The 11,314-nt window shown below is 41.5% G+C and overlaps 1 pseudogene; it reads left to right on the top strand.

The window, feature by feature from the left end:
- Positions 1 to 11,046: 11,046 nt before the first annotated feature.
- LOC134400969 (U1 spliceosomal RNA) lies at positions 11,047 to 11,201 on the top strand (annotated as a pseudogene).
- The last annotated feature ends 113 nt before the right edge of the window (positions 11,202 to 11,314 follow it).

The raw sequence follows: 11,314 nt of genomic DNA, 5'->3' as shown, positions 1-11,314 counted from the left end.
ACACATTTTGAATATGGCAATTCATTATCAGAAGCAGTAAACATTTCCTGTCTCCAGAAAGGAACTATCTTTGGGGAAAACATTTGACAAAGAAATTCCTTGTTTAGAAGGCAAGGTTATTACTATCTCAGTGTTAGTTATGATGAGTGCTTTTGTAAATACATGATTAAACTGTTCTCTTCAGCACCATACATGATTTATTTATTTATTTATTTATTGTAATTATATACCACCCATAACCAAAGCTCTCTGGGCGGTTTAAAAAAGTTATGCTTAATCTCCTTGCTTTTTGCTGGTACACGTTCACATTCATTTTATGAAAACAATCTTGACATTGACATGTGTCAGATTCAAAGTTAGAAGGTGGGCCTGGACTCAGATGTAGCCATGTTTAGCATAGGGGTGGAGAACCTTTTCATCCCAAGGGACAAATTCCAATGTGGGAATGGTCTCAGGGGCCATATTCCAGTGGCGGGCATTGCCAAAGACAAGTGGACAGAACCAAAAATGTGAGGCTTTCTTTCACACACAGCAAACATCAGCTAAAAAACAAAGTGTTCTGCACTACCCCCGATCCTGGAGGAGAAGCCTATCAATAGCTATTAGTCCTGATAGCTATGTGCTACCTCCAGTAGCAGAGGCAGTAAGATTATGTACACCAACTGCTGGGGAACATGGGTGGGAGGGCGCTGTTGCATTCATGTCCTGCTTGTGGGTTCCTGGTCAACAGCTGGTTGGGCACTGTGTGAACAGAATGCTGGACTAGATAGACCTTTGGTCTGATCCAGTATGGCTTTTCTTATTATCTTATGTTCTCACACACCCAATCCAGTGAAGTTCTCTACAGCCACAACACAAAAAACAAAAACACAAGTTCTCTGCACCCCAGAAATGTTTAGCCAACAATGGGTGGACTAAAGCAAGTGTAGAAGAAGTAAGAGCTCCAAAAGAGAAGACAGAAGACAAGGAGATGGGGAACACCAAGAGATCCAGAGGAGATAAAAGAGTTGTTAAGAGCTCCAAGGGAACAGTGAAGACCTAAGAACATGGCGAAATAGTTTATTTTTAAACACCCGCTTCAAAACAGCAAAGGGTGGGTGAGGAGGGACAGAGCAGGGTCATCAATAAGGGTATATTGGGGATGGGTGAGGAGATGGGGTGTAACCTGCCAGTAGAGTTGGACGGGCCACATTCAGCCAATGAGACAGAGCTTCTGCACCCCTGGTGTAGAAACATGAATGATTTCAGTGGATATACTCCAAGCATGGCTAAGTCTAAATCCAATGCAGAGTCTTCAATCCAGCTGCTCCTGAACATAATAACATTCTTCTGTCTTGATCAGACTGAAGTTTCCTACAGTGGCCAGCCAGATGCTTCTGAGACATTTACAGGAAGTTCCTCCCCTCTTGTTTGTCCCCAGAATCTGGTGTTTAGAGGTGTCCTGCCCCCTTAAATGTTGGTTCCATTTAGCTACCAATGCTAATGGCTGTTGAGAGATATCTTCCATTAAAACATCTAATGCTTTTTTAAGCTGGGGGCAATTACCATAACCTTGTGATGATGATCCCATAAATTGATTGTGCATTGTGTGATCAGGTACTTTCTTTTATGTGTCCTAAATCTATTGCCAATCCCAAATTCTAGTATTGAAATATGATGAGTACATGAAGTTCTTGTGCAAATAGGGCTCCCTTTCACTTCAACTGAGAGAAAACTCTACATATGCATCTCCCACCATTGAAGTGAATGGGGAAATTTGGTATTTGCATTAGATTTCCTGAATTCACAAGCAGCTGCTAGACTGTGGAGGGCATGGGATGTGAAGAAGTCTCGTAGTCTATTTCAAAGCTAGCGATCAAAGGCTTGTAGATAAGCATTGTTTGTATTTTCTGTGTTGCTTCTTATTATGGATACTATTGGGAGGTAATCTAGTAAACTTTCCAAATAGTAGGTTAAAAATCAAGGGAAAATGTCAACAGAGTGTATGCACAGTGGATACCAACAGAACAGTGCAATAATACATTTCAGGTTTTAACATGTAAAGCCATACACAGCTTGGGAACACAGTAACTGACGTAGTGCCTCTTCTGACCTGAATCTACCCAGGCACTAAAATCAATATTAGAGGCTTTTCTTTCAGTGCCTTCTCCAAGGGAGGCTCAGAATGTGGCAGCAAGTGGGAGGGCCTTGTCAGTAGTGGCCCCCTGATATTGGAATGCTCTCCCCACTGAAGTCCACCTAGCACCAACACTGTCACCTTTTCAACACCAAGTTCAGACTGTCCTCTACTCCCAAGCATTTGATGGCATCTGATGGGGAATTTAGGTCAGTTGTTTCTATCAGGTCCAATATCTTCTTGTAAATGTTTTAGCTGTTTACATTGTTTTAAATTTTGTATCTTAGAGATTTTATATTAGGTTTTTATTATCTTGTATTGTGATATATATTTTTATGAACTGCCCACAGAGTTTTGGCTAATGGAGGTATAGAAATGAAATAAATAAATAAATAAAGAATATGCAGTTTTATTACTAAATAAATGATACCCCATGCAATATCCTGCATGGACCCTTTTCTTCGTTTTTTTTTTAAAAAAAACAACAACAACAACAACACCTCTATCTCTCTCTCTTTCTCAGGCCATTTCTACACCAGCCCAAAAATCTGGGCTGGTCAGGGCTGAGTACCTGTGCATCCAAATGATGCACAGGGACTCCTGGGGGCAAGGGGGGACAAGCACGGGTTCCCCAGGGATAAACAATCCCTTGGAAAACCTTATTCTTCCCATGGTCTTGAGATCTCTTGAGAGCACGGAATGTATGGGTGCCTGTCCTGGCTTCTTCCCTCCTCCCCACAAGTAGCAGGGGTCAGTAGAGGGAAGGAGCTGAGATGGGAGGAATTGGAGGGGGGGGGGGGCTCAGAGCTTCTTTTTCAAAACTTTTTTTTCACTGTAGCTCAAGTGTGCTCCAGCGCTTTTTTTTTTTTTTTTAATGGCAGCCGTGACGGGTGCAACGTCAGGGACATTATGTGGCCATTTGGATGCAGGGCGAGGATCCCGGCAGCAGGTAAGTCCAGGATCGTCTCCCCTGCGTCCCTCTACACCTTTTTGTTGCAGAAAGGGCCTTAGTTTCCAATGCGCACCAACAAACTGGGTGGATATTGAGCAACTGATTTTAAATTGGGAGTTGAGGGCTATTGTGCAAAGGATAAAACCCAGTTTAGGCACTAACTCCCTGATCATCTGGATAAACTCTTGTGGGTTTGAGGCCTTTAGGCAGCCCTTTGTTCCCAATGAGACAGATAGGAGTGGATTTTTACATGTTAGGTAATCTGCCTCTCTGCCACATAACTATTCTAGTGGAAAAGGCGTGAGGGCTTTGCAGAGATCCTTAACTGTAGAGATACAAATAGAGCAGTTTCGCATATCAGTTTGATTCACAGCCAGGCACCTGCTTATGGAAATTCCCAATTTTCACCGGGAACTGTGATAGTATCTCCTGGAGATTAAGAAAACAAGAAAGTGTGCAGCTCTCAAAACAACAGGTCTATTTCTTTAATGGAATTCATGGGAGTTTCCCCATGACATTTAATTGCTATTTTGTTCTCCTGGTGGCATGACTGTCTCCTCACTCAGCCGCATTATTTTCACTTCTGCATTTTCCTTTTCCTTCAAAGTCTCAGAGTGTTGCACTTTCTGTATGCAGCATGTGGTCTGTTGGTAATGTTCAGATTAGCACATTTCGGCATGGTGTGTGTGTGTGTGAGAGAGAGAGACAGACAGACAGACAAAATCCTGTAGTACTATAGATTTAAGATGATGTAAAGGAAAGGGAAAGAAAGAGAGGGATGGGAATCCTGCTACCACAATAGACAAGTTAATTTTTACTTTATTTTCCATTACAAATGGGTTGATTTGAGTGAGGATGCCTGGGCCAAGAGCAAAATAAGAAGATAATAATGCATTTGCATTGCATAAGGAGTTATATTAACTGCTGCTGCATTTCCTTTTACGCCTCCTTTTACTCTAAAGAGAGTATAGACAGGAAGTTTATGGTATACTGTGTACCCTGTCAAAATGCAAAGATAAAATTTCCATCAAATCTGTCCCAAACTTGAGCAATACATATCAATATATAATAATATAAAATAACAATACAAGCAGATTTCTGCTATTTCTCTTAGAAACTGGTTGCCAGCCATGTGGGTTTGAGGAAAAAGGTTGAGGGGCTTCTGATTCTGGCAGGCTTGAGCCATGGCACTGATATTCAGATACACAAAATAAAATGTTGTTATTCTCTCTATTCAAACTGCATCCGTTTGTTTTTGTATTGCAACCATTCATATGTGATTATATAAGCTTTCAACAACATAGAGTCTTTGGGCAGGATTCTCATGCAAATATAAGATAATGATCCAATAAAAGATACTATCAACTTGCCATTAAAACAACTGTCTGTAACAGTATGTTGAAACAGTCTTATTTCCATCATCAGCCTCACCCTAGCTCTTTGAGAAAGAGAGAAAGTGTTTACTGGTGTGATCCGCAGGAAGAGAAGTCATGGCATTCATCTGTTTGCAGGGTGGGTTTAGGGTTTCTGTGTGTTTGCAGTGTGGGATTCTTCCTATTAATTTGGCAGTGTAAATTTGGTGGAATAGAGTAACTTTAGAGGTGATTTGGAGAAATTAATTGGCTTGCCTTCTGTGAAATGGGTTCTGTGCTGGAGCAGAAAACTGGAAGTTCAAAAGAGTGGTTTTGTATTCTAGGGCTCAGACTAGGGCTGTGCACTGCTTCAGTTCCAAATCCTGAATCCGAAGCAAATTGGGGTGATTCGGACCTCCCTAAGACAGATCCGAAGCAAATCGGGGGAGATCCAAATCAACTCGAAGCGAATTGGGCTTGATTCGGAAGGTCCAAATCAGTATCTGAAGTGAATCGGGGGTGTGGGGTGTGTGCACAGCCCTAGCTCAGACCCCAGCTCTGATAACAGGTTCTTAGGCAAATTAAGTATCGTTTAGCTTCACCAGTTTGCCTCTCTGTGAAATGAATGTTGTGACTAGTTGCACCTACCAGAGCAGCCATTTTGTATGGACGTATGTGCATTTGGCTGTTTTCCCTTCCAATGCTTAATTCCTCCCTCCTTCCCCCCCAATTCCACACCTCACTTCACTACTTTCAGGTTGGGAGGACACAAGCTTCTTATGTTCTTTGTTATAACACAATTGTAATTGCTAGTGCAGGGAGAATTTTGAGGTGCACAGCAATTTGCCCAAGGCCACTTCTGAAATCTATAGCAGCCAGGCCTGCACAACTTGTATTGATCCATCAAGTCGAAGGTAGCCCATTACTCTGTTTCCCCCCCTCTTCCAGTCCCAGGCAGGTCGCAAAAACAGGAGGTCTCTGGTGGGCCCCACATACATGCATGGCTGGATGAGCGTAACATTACCTCCCCTCATCGTCCGTGAACAACCTCTTCTTACTCCCCTAGCCCCACTTAGGATTGCAATGAAAGATACTAATCCACAGAAACAGCCATCCCCTCGATCTGCACTGATTAATGCACAGAATTATGAAAGCAAAATGCACTGTGCTTTCTTCTTACAATGTTAACGATTAAAAGCTTCTGTCTGTGCATATGTGTTAGGCTAAACCCAAAGTAAACAAGAGAATGCTTTGGAAATTAAGGATTAAAGTGCTGTGATGTAAAATGCTTATTAGGTGGAAAAGGTATGCACCTTTGATGAGGAGGCAGCACTCTTGATGAATTAGGTGTTTTGGATACAGCCTTTTGCCCCCTCAGCAATCTTAACCTCTGCTGTGGGGAGGCAGGAATAAATTGAGCATTTGGCTATGTTAGACATGGTTCATGCAGTAATTGTTCAGATGTGCATGATATGTTCTAGTGACATTATACCACAGAGCTTGGGGCATGGACCGGTCATTTTAATGACTGTATGGCTCTTTGATGCTTCATGAAATGCACACACAACTGGCCCCACACTAAACACAACAGTTGTTCAACAAAGAAACAACAAGCCGATCGGCTGATCCATGCCCTTTTATGCAGTGTTTAATGATCACCTTTGCTTTACACATAAACTCATTCTTTGCGGGTGAAATTGCAATAGCACAGCAGCAGTCAGGATGTGGTATTTTATAAAATACCCACTGGGCTTCAGTGTCTAGTCAATGTACTTACATAGGCTATAATTCTGAGACAACTGGTGGGGGGGCATAGGGAAGTGGGGGAAGAAGCAATGCAAGACTATTCAAGGAAAGTATTCAAAGAGGGAAGGCCACAAAATATGATATATAATTGCTCTTTTATTGTATTGCCAGTTTGAAAATCAATAGCATTTGCAAATAGTGGGGGGAAATGAATAGTGTGTATAGCTGGGACTAAAATAAAAATAAAAATCCTCCAAATCGTTCACTTGTATAGAATAAAAAGGGCTGCTGGCAGCTATTTTATTGTTGGCAAAGGTTGCTTCCTAGTTGCAGTGCAGCTGGGTTATATGAAATACAATTATTGCAGATGAAAGCCAAGTGTTGGGTCAATCGCAATTTTAAAAAATCCTTGTGAAATTTGAGGTAATTTCTGCTGGGTACTCTTCAAGCCTGAATGGATGGAGTTTCTTGCAACTAGGGACTGTGAAAACATTTTTTTCACTCCACACATCTTATTTATTTATTTATTTATTTATTACATTTCTATACCACCCAATAGCCGAAGCTCTCTGGGTGGTTCACATTTATGGAACTCTTCTCTTGCTCCAAGATGCCTTCTGCCTTCTAAAGCTTCCTTGCCCTCTCGTCATCCAAGGCCCTGAACATGGACACCATGCCAGGCAAAAAATAAACTGTGGAGTTTAAGCCAGGCAAAGCTTCAGCTGTGGAGCTCTTGGGGGGAAAAAAGGAGGGGGAGGAGCGATTTAGAGGAAAACAAGCTAGTCTTCAGAGGCCATCCTTCCAAGCGCTTTATTGGCTGGACATGCATTAACCATACTCTATATTAGAAGAATTCAATTTCCAGGTTTAATATGGTATGGAATTTTCTTTTACTCCATCTCATGAAGGATTCACCAGCTGTGTTTCTAGCGCCAAGAATGGGGGGTGGGGAGAGAGAGAGAGACTAGTACTGAAAAATTAGGTGCTGATATACTTGTAAATTATCCAACACGTTTCAATCAAAAATCCTTTTCAGGGGAAGGGGTCTTCTTGTGTCATAGTCCAGAGCTCTTCACTTGGGATTATTTTTCAAGGGAGTATTCATTTGCTTTAGGTTTAGCCTAATACTTATGCAAAGAGAAAAACTTCTAACAGTTGCCACTGTATAAGAAGAACATGTTGTTTTAAAGTGCTCTGCGTTCCATTTTCTGATTTAAATCCTTGTAGGAATAATCCTAAATAGATTAATTTATCTACCTTTACTACAGTAAAACAGGTTGTGACTTATTGCCCCTGAAGATTTTTTCTAAAAAATCAAAACGCATCCGGCAATATACATGCATGGCAAGAAAAACTTTGCCTCTCCTCTTCTCTTCTCTTTCTTTAATGCATCTGTAAAAGCACAGAAGCTCTCTCAGGACGACGACGAAGAAGAAGAAGAAAAAGAAAAAGAAGAGGAGGAGGAGGAGGAGGGGGGGGAACGCTATGTACATCAGATCTATTACATTTTAATACACTAAGTATATAGATAACATAGTCATGAGCATAAATACATGTTCCAATTTTATTATTAGTGTGGCTGTAGCATTATGTTAAATATTGCATTAGGAAGCCACTCACTGTTTTGACATAACATATTGTCAGTTCCTTAGAGGTATTACAGGATACTTCCAAAGACAGGCTTTGAACCATCCATGCAGAGGAATTGCCAATGTAACCTGCTTAAATTAAAATGTATAATATTTATGGTAAATAATAAGCCTGTCAACCAATTAAATCATTTTTTTAACTGATCAGTCATCTGCCTTTCAATCAATTAACTATTTTAAATAAATGTGTATATTACCAAACAATGTATTTTCATTTTAATTCCGCATTACAGTAATGTACCAAAACCAAAATAGCCTCACAAGAGAATACACATCCTTTATTCACTGCCTTGCCAAGTAGAACTGGCTGTCACCAATCACTCCATTCACTGGCCACCAACAATTAATCACGTAAAGATTTACTTGAATGATCTACTGATTAAAAGGTTGGAGCTATTTCTTACAAACTCTAGCACAAACCTTACAACATGTTACAGCTAAAAACAGGGACAAATAGGGCAGCACAACAAACAGAGAAATTAAGCCCTAAACAAGCATGTAATCCCTCCCTTTTACATGCAGAGAATTTGGATATGGGCAGTCATCCTATTATGAAGATAGTTGTGAACAGTGTTTGGGCCTGGTGTGTGAGATCTGGCAAATCTTTTCAAGCTCACGACGAGTGTAATCCTATGCATGTTTAGACAGAAAAAAGTCCTACAGCTCCCAGCATCCTCAGCCAGCCAGCCAGCCATGCAATACCCATAAATACTGTATGAATTTTCAACTCTTTTCCTGTTCATTTCGTATGCATGACTGAGATTCGCCCTGCATTTTATGCCACAATAAAATCCTCTTTTATACATTTTAATAGCCCTTTATCAAAGGATAGGCCTGATCTTTATCCTTCCCAGCCTATTCTTTATGAGTCTGTGTCTCATTCTTTAGAAGACAGAATTGTTTTCCCAGCAGAGAGGTTTGTTGAAAATGTTTCTTTGAAAGGCCCACTCTTTACCACACTACCACGTAGCTTTTTGTTTAATTGATGCTTGGGAGGTAATCAGATCTTCCACAATTGTTTGCCCTTTGAAATAACAGAAATCCAATAGGTGCAAGTGGAGAGAAAATGAAATCTCCCTGCATGACCAAAATAATATTTTTTAAAAAACCCAAAACTTATGTAACCCATACTTCAGGGAACAATGACCCGGCTTTGCTTTGGCAAAATAGGTTCAATTAATGGGGCAGCAAGTTACATCAGGTCTTTAAACTGAGAAGGACAAAGATCACAGGCAAGTGCAATCCTGCCAATAATAAAACAAAAGCAGGTTAAGGGGAGGGAACAGATAAAAAGGACGTGTTGCCTTTCTTATTTCGGGATTATTTCAGAGGATGACTTCTTTGTTTTGTGGGTCAGTGGTTGGCTGGGTAGATTCATTACAGGAACTCAGCTTTAGCAATGACTCAAGCCCTAGTGATAGGACAGAAGTAGCTACAAGAAAAATATTGTATGTTGCAGTTTTATGCTCTGTTTCTGCAGTTCGCGGTGCTAAGACTGCAGCACCAGGGCACTTTTATACAATAGATTATAGATTATTTATTTATATAGCACCATCAATGTACATGGTGCTGTACAGAGTAAAACAGTAAATAGCGAGACCCTGCCACATAGGCTTACATTCTAATAAAACCATGATAAAACGATAAGGAGGGGAAGAGAAAGCAAACAGGCACAGGGTAGGGTAAATAGGCACTGGGTAGGGTAAAACTAACAGTATAAAGTCCGAACAACATCAAGTTTTAAAAGCTTTAGGAAAAAGAAAAGTTTTTAGCTGAGCTTTAAAAGCTGCGGTTGAACTTGTAGTTCTCAAATGTTCTGGAAGAGCGTTCCAGGCGTAAGGGGCAGCCGAAGAAAATGGACGAAGCCGAGCAAGGGAAGTAGAGACCCTTGGGCAGGCGAGAAACATGGCATCAGAGGAGTGAAGAGCACGAGCGGGGCAATAGTGTGAGAGGAGAGAGGAGAGAGGAGAGATAGGCAGGAGCTAGACAGTGAAAAGCTTTGTAGGTCAACAGGAGAAGTTTATATTGGATTCTGAAGTGAATCTTACATTAGTTACTACTCACCCACCACTTCAATTACTTGCAGTGCAGAAATGTCTTATAATATCAAAACATAGAAATAATAAGAGGTAATAATGAAGTAATAGCACACAGCAGGAACAATGATTCTAAGGCAGAGGGCCATGTACAGGCCTTTCACTTTTGCTTTCCACGTGAGCACATCTGCGTGTGCTTCTCTTTGCAGTCATTTGTGCTCCTTCTCAAACAGGCCTTGAGCGTGATATGGAGGGAAAGGACTACAGTGCTTAATGTTTCCATGACAGCAGCAAGAGTCTTCATTAATTTTGCTCCTATTAAATGATAGGCCCAGGATGTCATGATCATACACATTGTAGGCTGTTTTGCTCGCATGTTGTTGTGGCTCAGTATCTGGAAGGACACAGGTTCCCCACTTGATTTAGAGGAAGATGGACCATATCCATTTCTTCACTGCTTTCTCTTTCACCACCACCCTCACCCCAATGTAGGCTGCAGGTGTCATTTGTATGCACGTAGCACCTGGTGAAATTCTCTCCATCACAACAATTAAAGCTGCAGGAGCTATATTAGAGTGACCAGATACAAAAGAGGGCAGGGCTCCTGCAGCTTTTACTCTTGTGATGAAGGGGGGATTTCAGCAGGTGCTGCATGCAAACAAATGACACCTGCTGAAATTCCCTTTTCAATACAACTTAAAGATACAGGAGTCCTATGCTCCTTTCCATATGGTCACCCTACCCCGATGCAGCTTGCGCCATCAGTTTTGGCACTTCTTCCAGTGTCTCCTCTTTGGTCGTTGCCCTGATCCTAGGCACAGCATGTGCTTCAGTGTGTACAGCGTGCCCTTGCTTTCGCAAGTCGCCCATTCATTGCAGTGAAGGCAACAGATTTATGTGACTGCTGCAAAGGAAAACAATGTGTGTGCAGATGTGTTCTCTGCCTCCACTGCAAGTAGTTGGAGGCAGGCTTTGTGGTTGGGAGAGGTGCAGGCAGCAAGCTACTCATGTGAGCAGGCAGTTCACACTGTGCAGCAGCAGCTGCCTCTAACATCAAGGCAGCTCCAAAGGTGCCTCATTGACAAGGAAGTTACTGTTACTCTATTCTGCAGGTTGCGTGTTTACATTTTGTACTGGTCATGTGAATGAACCACTCACATGAACTGAAGGGGAAACAAGAAGCAATCAAACATGCATACTTACCTGGCAGGGGAGACACCATGATCACAAAGGTGGTTTTCCTAGGGTGAGGCTCATCCATTGCACTCCAGGTGTGCTGACTCCTGCGATTTCCCCAAATGTGGGAAAGTCAACTACATATCTTTAAATATATGTATGTATGTATGTGAGTGTGTGTGTACAGACACACACACACACAATCAAACATGTGAATAAGATGTTCATCATAGCTCATTGGCTCTTGTATCTGTGCCATTCAAACAGCACACTTTAATCTATCTATC

Source organism: Elgaria multicarinata, chromosome 6, assembly GCF_023053635.1.
Source record: "Elgaria multicarinata webbii isolate HBS135686 ecotype San Diego chromosome 6, rElgMul1.1.pri, whole genome shotgun sequence".
Classification (NCBI taxonomy): Eukaryota; Metazoa; Chordata; class Lepidosauria; order Squamata; family Anguidae; genus Elgaria; species Elgaria multicarinata.
This window is presented reverse-complemented; position numbering and strand designations above follow the sequence as displayed.